We start from the raw sequence: 9291 nt of genomic DNA, 5'->3' as shown, positions 1-9291 counted from the left end.
GATCCAGTTGTCCTAGTACCGTTTATTGAAGAGACTTTTCTTACCCTATTAAATGGACCCAGCACCCTTGTCAAAAATTAATTGACCATAGATGTATAGGTTTATCTCTGGACTCTCAACTCTATTCCATTGACCTGTATGTCTCTCCTTATACCAATACCAGATTGTTTTGATTACTGTATGTCTTAGTCATCTAATGCTACTATAACAGAAATACCACAAGTGGATGGCTTTAACAAAGAGAAATTTATTTCTTCATAGTAAAGTAGGCTAAAAGTCCAAATTTAGGGCATTAGCTCCAGTGGAAGGCTTTCTCTCTCTGTCAGCCTTCTTATCAATCTTCCCCCAGACTAGGAGCTTCTCCGCACAGGGACCCAGGGTCCAAAGGATGTGCTCTGCTCCCGGCACTGCTTTCTTGGGGGTATGAGGACCTGTCTCTCTGCTCGCTTCTCTCTTTTATAACTCAAGAGATTGCCTCAAGACAATCTAGTCTTACAGATTGAGTCCTGCCTTACTAACACAACTACCACCCATCCTCCTTCATGAACATCATAGAGACAGGATTTACAACATATAGGAAAATCACACAATACTGGGAATCATGGCCCAACCAAATTGATACACACATTTTTGGGGGGACATAATTCAATCCATGACACTGTAACTTTATAAAAGAAAAGAAAAAAAAACCATTGCTGTCAAGTTAATTCCAGCTCATAGTGACCCTATAGGACAGAGTAGAACTGCCTTATACAGTTTCCAAGGAGCACCTGCTAGATTCAAACTCCTGACCTTTTGGCTCTTAACCACTACACCAAAAATCAGTAAGTATGAGTCCTCCTACTTCATTCTTTCTTAAGATTGCTTTGGTTATTCAGGGCCCCTTGAAATTTCATATAAATTTGAGGATTGGCTTTTCCATTTCTGCAAAGAAGACTGTTGGAATTTTTGATAGGAATTGTATCAATTCTATAAACTGCTTTAAGTAGTATTGACATCTTAACAATGTTAAGTCTCCAATCCATGAACACAGAATATCTTTCCATTTATGTAGATCTTTAATTTCTTTCAGCAATGTTTTATAGTTTTCAGTGTACAAGTCTCCCTGGTTAAATTTATTCCTAGATATTTTGTTTTAGATGCTATCATAAATGAAATTGTTTACTTAATATCCCTTTTCAGATTACTTACTGCTGGTGTATGGAAACCCAAGTGATTTTTGTGTGTTGACCTTGTACCTTGCAACTTTGCTGAATTTATTGATAAGCTCAAATAGCTTTCTTGTGGATTCTTTGGGATTTTATATATAGGGTCATGTCATCTGCAAATAGAAATAGTTTTACTTCTTCCTTCTGAATTTGGATACCTTTTATTTCTTTTCCTAAGTGCTTTGGTCCATATTTTACAACTATCACCTGCAGTTGGAGCGGAGCTGAAATTTGGTACAAATTAAAAGTGGGAGGTAAAGAACAAGTAACAGTAATAGTGAGATCTATAATTTATTGAGCACATATTACATTCCAGGCACTTTATGTCCATGTTTTGTTTATCCTTACATCAAACCTGTAAAATGAGTTGAGATATTATCATCCATCTTACAAAAGAGGAATCTACATTTATCGAGTTGTTGTGAATGCTCAAGGTCATACAGCTAATGAGTGGCCAGATTCAAACCCAGGCAATCACACTCCAAGACCATGCTTTTACCCACTCTGGTATACTATTTTTTAAAGTCACTGAGCAGCAATAACTTACTCAAATCCTCACTCACTGAAGCTGCCTGTGAGGGATTCTAGCTTAAAACCAGTCCTTACAGCCATTGGGAGAGGGAGGCTGCATCCCAGAGCAGGGGTTTCCTGTGTAAACAGGAGGCACATGGGAAGCAGCACTGCGGTGCTGGGACAATGGGCAGTGAGCAGGCAAGTCCTCCTGTCTCCGGCAGGCGCTCATGGCTATGGGTGGCCAGGCAGGAACAGCTGGGGCCCTGACTCCCTGATGGGCCTAGGAGAGGAACTGGCCCTCTCCTGGCTTTCCCAGGAGGAAGTTCCCTACTGATTCTCGGGAAGCCCTTCCCATCACAGGCCTCGGCTGTGCCTGGACCTCCTCTTTCTTTGTCAGAAGCGTGTTGTCTTTGGGGCTAATCTGGGATACAGGTCTCCTCTGAAGTCTCCATGGCCTGGAGGCGTCAAGGGTGTGGGCGAGCCAGGCCAGGCCAGGACACCAACCCAGGAGTCAGCCACTGTTAAACATGCACCAAGAGAAAAAACACAGGGCAGTGAAAAATCTGGAGATATATGTAACAAGAAAACCTGACTCCACATCCTAGCTTCACATATAACTTGCTGTGTGACCTGAACGAGATGCTTAACCTCTCTGAGCCACAGTTTCCTCATTTGTAAAGTGGGAAAAATTTCTATCGGAAAAGAGTTGTTTGAAGATCAAATGATAATGTATGTAAAGTAACTGACTCCTAATGAGAGTTGCATAAATTGTAACTATGAGTATATCGAACAAATAAGAAGCTTCCATCTCTACCCCATAACTAGTCTACAGCAACACCATCAGAAAGACTTTGCCACCACCCCTGGGAGAGTGCGCATGAAGGGGAGAACACTCCAGGTCTAGGAAGCCACAAAAGGTGGGTGTGAGGGAGGGTCTTGAGCTGGCCCTGAGTCACTGTCTTCCTAAAGTTTCTGCCACGTCACATACTCTTTGTCATCTCTCATTTCTTTGCTATTCCTTCTCAGTCAATTATGCAGCTTCCTCCAACTTTACACATCTCTTTTCATTAATGTTCTCCTCTTCTCTCTCTCCCCACATCTCTGAGTGACTTCATCCTGTCCCATCTTAATAGGCTAAGGACTCTCAAACCTCTCTCCTGAGTCCAGACCCTCATGTCCATCTCCCTCCGGGACATCTCCACTAAGATATCCCTCGGGCACCACAAACACAACATGTTCCACACACAGGTAATCATCTCCCAAAAAAACCTGTGCCTCCAGCCTTCCCTCTCTCAGGGGATGGTCACACCCTACACCCAATTGATAAGTCAGAAACCTTGGAGTTTTTCTTGACTCCTCCTTACTCCCACATCTAATTAGTCACCAAGTCTCATAGATTCCACCTCCTAAATGTCTCTCGACATGTGCCCTTCTCTCCATCCACTGTTCCTTCCTCAGTGCAGGCCCACCATCTTTCACCTGGACTCCTTGCCTTCAGGCCTGGCATCCTCCACCCATCCTCCAGCTGTAGCCAGAATCATCTTCCTAACACACAAACCTTCCCCTTCACTCCCACTCAGTGACATCTAATGGCCTCAGGATAAAGTCCAACCCCTTCAGGGCATGCCCTAAACTCTCTTTGATATAAATGTTGTCAACCTCTCCAGCCTTATCTCCCTCCACCCACCACCATCCCTTATGCTGCCTGCTACCAAACCCAGCCACTGGTGGTTCCCTGAGCGCACCATCACCTCTCTCAGCTCTAGTCTTTACTCATAGGCTTTCTCTTACTGGAATGCTTTCTCCACCCCTTTCTTGGCCCCAGCATCATCTCCTCTCAAAAGGCTTCCCCCATGCCTTCCCCAATCATAGTACTTACACTATATTGCATTTGTCTGTTTACTACACTTTCCCAAAGACAAGAACAAGGACTTCTCCAAATCCCTGGACCTAGCACAGGGCCAGTACAGAGGAGGTGCCCTGGATATGTTCATTTTGAATGCATGAATCAATTACTGAATGAATCTGGAGATAAATTCTGCCAACCACAGGGTGGTACCTAAAGGCAAATATTAGGGGGCAGCCAGTTTCAAACAAACTCATATATGTGGCAGGAGCTTCATCCTTCCAGATGCCTGCTGTAGCTTGAAGTTTGCAAACTCCTCATCCCAAAGCCCCAGGAGCCAAAGACAACCCAGTGGGATCTTAACAGAAATTCCCTTTCCAGACCTAAAAAATAGAGAAGTATCAGTAAGCATTTGGTAAGCACAGACTAACAGGCAGTCTATATGACAGTTTTCCTAAGACTCAGACTGAAGAAAAAAAGAGGTGTGTGTGGGTGTGGGTGTGGGTGTGTGTGTTTGCTCATGTGAGCGTGCATAGTGGGCACACAAGTGTGCAGTGCCTATGTGCAACTTTGTGATGGGCACACCTGAGACTGCATGATTGTGCTATTTATTCATATATTATTCAGATTAAGATCATCCCTTGACATATAAATAATATCCCAGAAGACTTTGCACAGTCCCAGAACCCATGTGAACCCATTTCTCATGGAAAATTAGAGCCAGGGCAGTCCCACCTATCCTCAAGAATGTGCTAGCCATCCCCACACAAGCCGTTCACTTCATCTGGACTTTCCTTTGCTCCTAAACTCACCCCTACCTAAAAAATTCCTCCTCATCTCACCATTAGCTATGCCTTCTTTTGGCCTTAAAAGCCCCTGTTACACGACTTGAAAGCAGCCACAGGTAAAACAACATTCTGTCCCACCATTTCAGGGCACATGGTTTATTCCTTCCCTGGGACAGGCATTCAAAGCAAATACTGGCAGAGGGGTGGCAGTGAGAGCTTGTGGGTCTAGCTTTGTGGAAAGCCAGGGGCCATGGGCTGGCTTATTGGCATCAAGAAGGCAAGAAGATGGGCACACTTAACTCTGGCCTCTCAATTCTATTCCATTGGTCTATATAGTTATCATTATACCAGTACCAGGCTGTTTTGATTACTGTAGCCTTATAACATGTTTTGAGATCAGGAAGTCAGAGTCCTCCTACTCTGTTCTTTTTCAAGACTGCTTTGGCTAATTGGGGCTCTTTGCAGTTCCATATAAATTTGAGGATTCAACAAAGGCACTAAATCCATCAAACGGGGAAATAATAGCCTCTTTAATAAATAGTGCTGGGACAACTAGATCTCCACACACAAAAAAATGAAGTTAGACTCATATCTCACACCATATTAAAAAAACCTAACTCAAAATGAATCAAAGACCTAAGTGTACAACCTAAAACCTAAAACTCTTAGAAGAAAATATAAGTTAATGCTTTGGGACTTAGTCTTCAACAACAGATTCTTAGATACAACACTGAAAGCACGAGCAACAAAAGACAAAATAGGTAAACGGGACCTCATAAAAATTAAAAACTTCTGTACATCAAAAGACTTCGTCAACAAAGTGAAGAGACAATCTACAGACTGAGAGAAAATTTGGGGGAATTATATATCTGATAAGAGTTTAATATCCATAATATGTATTTTTAAAAAATCATAATACTTAACAAGAAAAAAACAAACAACCCAATCGAAAAACGAGCAAAGGATCTGACCAAAATTCACCAAAGAGGATATTCAAATGGCCAACAAGCACATAGAAACATCAACATCATTAGCCAGAGAGATGCAAATCAAAACCACAACGAGACACCACTTCACTCCTGTGATGGCTAAGATTTAAAAAAGAAAAAGAAAACAAATGTTAGTGAGAATGTGGAGAAATCGGAACCCTCATCTATTGCTGGTGGGAATGCATAATGGTACAGCTGCAGTGGAAAACAGTTCAGCCGCTCCTCAAAAAGCTAAACATAGAGCTACCATATGACCCAGCAATGCCACTCTTAGGTATATATTCAAGAGACTTGAAATTGGCGATGTGAATAGACATGTACATCATGTTCACTGCAGCGTTATTCACAATAGCCAAGAGATGGAAACAACCCAAATGTTCATCAACAGATGAATGGATAAACAAAATGTAGTACGTACATATAATGGAATATTACTCAGCCATAAAGAGAAATGAAGTTCTGATACATGCTACAACATGAATGAATCTTGAAAACATCATGCTAAGTGAAATAAATCACAAAAGGACAAATAATGTATGATCTCACTAATGAAATACCTAGAATAGGTAAATATACAGAGATTAGCATTTAATAGTGGTTACCAGGGGTGGGAGGGGAGGGAGAGAGACTGGGGGAATTATTGTTTGGGAAGCACTGAGTTTTTGCTTATGGGGATGAGAAATTTGTCAAAGGACATTGGTGATGGTTGTACAGCATGATTGATTTAATTGATCTCACTCAGTTGTATATATGAAAAGTGTTGAATTGGCAAATGTGGTGCTATCTAGATTTTCATAACAATAAAAAAAGGAAGAAGAAAAAGGCAGGAAAAATGGCAAGGCAGAGGACACCAGCCAGCCCTGCCTATTGGCCCTGGCCTGGCCGCCCTAGGTGCACACGTTAGTACTTGTACTCATGTGCCCACACTTCAATGCTAGGGCTAGAGGTCTGAACATGCGGGGTTTCGGCTGCCCACAGGCTTCCTGAGCCAAGAGGAAAGATAACACCCTCTCGGCCTGGCCCTGGCCCAGCTTCCAGCGCCTGTCCTCAGGAAAGCAGGGCGGTACAAAGCAAGGAAGCCCCCCACGCTTGGGAGAGCCCCACTTCCCTCCCAAAGGGATGCACTGCCCTGGGTTCACATCCTACACGCAAGGCTTGCGTCAGGCCCAGCACACTGGGGAGAGCCGTCCTTCCACCACCCAAGAGCCTGGTGAGACAACCTGCAGCCTTTGCCTTAGAGCTTCCCAGGTGCCTCAGAGCCACCCAAGATCCTCTCTCATCCTGAACTCCTCTCCCCTTCAAGCTGACTCCTCACTATCCATGAGCGCATACATGTGCATCCCTAACACCTGTCTTAAATTCCCTCCCACTCCCAGTTGCTACTTCCCACGGAACTATAATTAAAATCCTTAACTAATTCATACTAAAGTGTCACTGACTGATAACAACTGTCTAATCCCTTCCCAACTGTACCTTCACCTAAAAGAATACCATACCACACCCTTTGCCCTTGAGTGGACTCCAGCTCATAGCGACCCTATAGGACAGAGTAGAACTACCCATGAGGTTTACAGGGAGCATCTGGTGGATGGGAACTGCTGACCTTTTGGTTAGCAGCTGAGCTCTTAATCACTGCACCACCAGGGCTCCACCTAAAAGAAAGAAGATCTAATAATGGAATCCCAGGTATTCATTCATCAAATATTTTCTGCATTCTACCCCAGCCAATAGAATACAAGGCTGAATAAGGACACAACCCCTGGCTTCAGAGAGTTCATAGTTCATGCTTCAAGGAGATAAAAAAATTAACAAATAAATTACAACACAGGGTCATAACTGCTGAGATAGAAGGAAGCAGAGACAGGGTGCCATTGCAGCCCAAAAGGAGAACACCCAGTCCAACCTGCTGATGGAGAGGACTGGGTCAGGGAAGACCTCCTGGAGGAAGTGATCCTTGTGCAGAGTCTTGAAGGATGAACAGTAATTGGTAGCCACCACAGCAAGCAACTGGAAGATGCTGATAGGCAAGTCACCTTCACCACACCAGGTAAGGCATCTGAGATGCCCACGTGGTCAAGAACACACCACTAGTTCAGGGTGAGAACAGGGGAACGCAAGGATAGAGCACACAGAACATGGACATGCTGAGATGCCCAAATGTCTGGTTGAAGAATTAGGTCCATGTCTAACTCACATTCAGAGCCATGGCGCTGGCATACAGTATACACTCAATAAAAGTTTGCTGAATTATACCCAGTACTTGATGGTCTATTGTGTGTCAAGTGTATGCTGTTTTTCTTCCCATCCAGAAAACTCCTTAAGAGCAGAAACTAGACATACTCTTATGTCTGCCAAAGCTCTTGGCACATACCTGGGCACCCTACAAGCACTCAGCTGAAAGTGCCACTTGATTAAAGCAACGACATGCTGGCCTCTGGCTCCCAGCACCTGCAATGGCATTGGTGGGCAGTTGAGCCCCACTGTGGCCTCTCCCTGGGACTTGATCCATACCAGTGAAGCTTTCCCAGTTTACTCATCCAGAAATCCCTTTCTTTCTCATCCTTCTTATGGACTCTGTGTCTTGGACTTGGGAAGTTGTACAGGCTGTGTACCTATCACCTGCAGTTTTTGTATCAACATCACCAGTAGGAAGAAATCCTCTTTGCATCCCCCATACCCAGAACAGCTACTGCACAGAAAAGAGGTTCAATAAATATGTCTGAAGAAGTGAATGATGTGATGGTGAATTGGTACATTCGTTCACTGTTTTTCTTTCTTTCTTTCCTGTCTTCCTTTGTGTAGAAGATATTACCTAATATCTTTCAGGACCCATGAAGTCATCCATTTCCTAAATGATCAACTGGACTCTCATTCTCACTGTCATTAAATATAAGGAGAATCCAGCATTCTTCCTGCCTGTCCTTCATGTACTCTACCTCAGAGCAACCAAGTGATTGATGAAGGAAAGTTTCTCTTTACAGAATATTCCAGCTAATTAATGAAGAAAGAATAATAAAATTAGAATATCACCATTTTGCAAACCTTAAAAAATAATGATTCCAGATAGTGATCATAAATGGCTGTTAAAATTCCAAGAGAAACAACCAGACATTAGTGCCTCCTAATGGACTGCACAGTATTGACGAAGTGTTCTTGCCAAAGTTTCAAATCTGAATCTAACCAAACCACTAGATCTAACTATCAAAATAACAGAAAATACAGAGGCTAGAGGAGCAAGTTAAAGGACAACACAAGGATGCAATCAGCAAAATCCAGACCATGAGAACTTCTATAGGACAAATGACCCACTTTCTTTAACAGACAGACACACTGCAAGGAGACTAAAGAAAGAGAGAGAGAGAAGAAAAATCTCTATAGAATTAAAGAAACTTACAAAATACATCAACCAAACATAGTGTATGGATCTTGTTTGGATCCTGATTCAAAGAACCAATTATAAAAAAGTTTTGAGACAACTGAGAAAATTTGAACATTAACTGAATACTTGATAATATTAAGACATTGCTCTCAATTTTGAGGTATGATGGTGGCTATGCTTTTTTTATATTTTATTTTACTTTTGATGTCATTGTTGAGAATATGCAGAGCAGAACATACACCAATTCAACTGTTGCTACATGTACAATTCAGTGACATTAATTACATTATTCGAGTTGTCAACACCATTCTCACCCTCCTTTTTTGGGTTTTTTTTTTTTATTTTTTCCCATACAAAAATATATACACACATTGGTATGTGACTCTAATTGCTCTCCCCATACTGTGACAGCACACTCCTCCCTTCCACCCCTGATTCCTCATGTCCAGTCAACCAGCTCCTAACCCTCTCTGTCTTCCCATCTCACATCCAGACAGAAGCTGCCTATTTGGTCTCTTGTATCTACTTGAGCTAAGAGGCACACTCCTCACGAGTATCACTTTATGTC

The sequence above is a fragment of the Trichechus manatus genome, unplaced genomic scaffold (assembly GCF_000243295.1).
Source record: "Trichechus manatus latirostris isolate Lorelei unplaced genomic scaffold, TriManLat1.0 scaffold00084, whole genome shotgun sequence".
NCBI lineage: Eukaryota > Metazoa > Chordata > Mammalia > Sirenia > Trichechidae > Trichechus > Trichechus manatus.
The sequence above is the reverse complement of the archived record's forward strand: the minus strand, read 5'-3'. Positions refer to the sequence as shown.